Source organism: Myotis davidii, unplaced genomic scaffold (genome assembly GCF_000327345.1).
Source record: "Myotis davidii unplaced genomic scaffold, ASM32734v1 scaffold190, whole genome shotgun sequence".
NCBI lineage: Eukaryota > Metazoa > Chordata > Mammalia > Chiroptera > Vespertilionidae > Myotis > Myotis davidii.
The window spans coordinates 1256260-1258207 of NW_006283440.1; the positions used below are offsets into that span (position 1 = coordinate 1256260).

Genomic DNA, 1948 nt, shown 5'->3' on the forward strand with positions numbered 1-1948 from the left:
AAAGACCTTAGGAACTAAGACCTAGGAACCCCATCTTGCTGCCTCTGATAGTCTCCTTTCTTCCTAATACCCGGCAACTGAGGGTTTCAGGGCATAAGCTGAGCCAAGGAAACCCTACTGTCACTCTGCTCTCCTAACACCTTGAGTGGATAGGGAAAGTGGTGGTCCGGTTCTAATTGCCTCGTAATTTGTTTCCTTTGTACTCTTGCCCGCCCCCCACTCCCACCCACTCCCACAATGCATCCTCCACAGAGAAACATGAATGACATTTACAAAGGGAGTTCAAAAGATCACTTTGCTCTACTGGCAATGTTTCCTTCTCTTCTTTGCCTGGCCAGGCCCTCCTTATTCTCTAGTTCTGGTCTTAAACAACTCCCTTCCAGAAAGGTCCTTCCCCATTCCCCAATCCAAATTATGTCACCCCACTGTTCTTCTTACTAGCATCCTGTTTATTTCCTATAAAGTGCTTATCTTTTATAGCTATTTACAGTATTTTATTTTTTATTAAGAGACCTTATTTTTTAGAGTACTTAGAAAAAATTCACATAGAAGGCACATAGTTCCCATATGCCAACATTAACACAGTTTCCTTTATTATTATTTTTTAATATATTTTTATTGAGTTGAGAGGAAGGGAGAGAGAGATTGAAACATCGATGATGAGAGAGAATCATTGATCAGCTGCCTCCTGCACATTCCCTACTGGTGATCGAGCCCACAGCCCAGGCATTTGCCCTTGACCGGAATCGAACCTGGCACCCTTCAGTCCACAGGCTGACACTCTGTCCACTGAGCCAAACCAGCGAAGGCAGTTTCCTTTATTATTAACGTCTTGCATTCCTGTGGGGCATATGTTACTATCGATGTACCATATTTGATACATTATTATTAACTGAAGGTTGCACTAGGGCTCATTCTTCGTGTTGTACAGTTCTATTATAGCTATTTTTAAATTAGTTTATCGAATGTCTATTTTCCAGACTAGACTTTAAAGTTCAGGAAGAAAGAGATCCTGTCCTTTGTTCTTGATTTTTGTCCAATCACTAAATACACTGCCTTACACATAGATGCTCAATAAATATGTTAAGTAACTGAATGTAAAGATAAAAGAATGAATGACTGAATTGAAAACATATGAAATTTCAAGGAGTGGAGTCTGAAGATGAAGATCTTTCTAATTAACTCCTGCTTTGTTTCTCCACTAAAGTACCTTAATTTGTAAAGAGCATAGAATTGTGCATTTAAAAAAGAGACCATGGGACATCAGTTACATTGCCAAGGTACTTCTAGAATGCTCTCTCTCTCTCTTTCTCTCTCGTTAATAAAAAAAAAACCCAAGAAATAAAGATTCCTAATTTCCTCATATATTAACCACTAAAATTATATTCCAAAATGGTGCTAGGAGTTTGAAATATCAACCTATTGCATGACACTGGAAAAATATTAATTCTTGTTGATTATGTTCAATAGAACCTCAATATGTGTCTCCTTTTGCCTCTCTAAATCTCCCTTCCTCCAGGGGCTGATCCCAATGAAGGTAGGGTGTGGAGAGAATGGAGAAGGATGACTTTTGAACACTGGAATTCTGTAGCCAGGAACAGATACTCTAATAACTGTCTCTGAGAATGTGGTAGAAGTACTTTACAGTTATCTTTCAAAAACAGATGTTTTCTATTTGAATTATATCTTTAAAAATACTTCGTCCAGTAGAGATGCTGGTTTGGAAAGGAAGTTGTTCCAAGAAATTCTTGTCAAAGCAGTTCTCATAGTGAAGACAATTTCAGAGGCCAGAGGAACATGCCTAGTGGCTGGAGATGACTTCTGGAGGGAAACCTCTTTTCTTCGGATTTGTTTTAGGGGAGAAGAAATGACTCCTTTCACGGGGAAATGATAGTGATACGGTTTCACATTGTCCCTGGCGGGTGTGCTTCTGCCTGGCGATGAGGTT

At 39.4% G+C, this 1948-nt stretch overlaps 1 protein-coding gene across 1 annotated transcript in view; it reads right to left on the reverse strand.

Annotated features, from left to right (window-relative positions):
• The window catches only part of LOC102772336 (chromosome unknown open reading frame, human C9orf3), a 341200-nt gene that overhangs the window by 98158 nt on the left and 241094 nt on the right, over positions 1-1948 (reverse strand). The gene's annotated exons all lie outside the window — the stretch shown is intronic.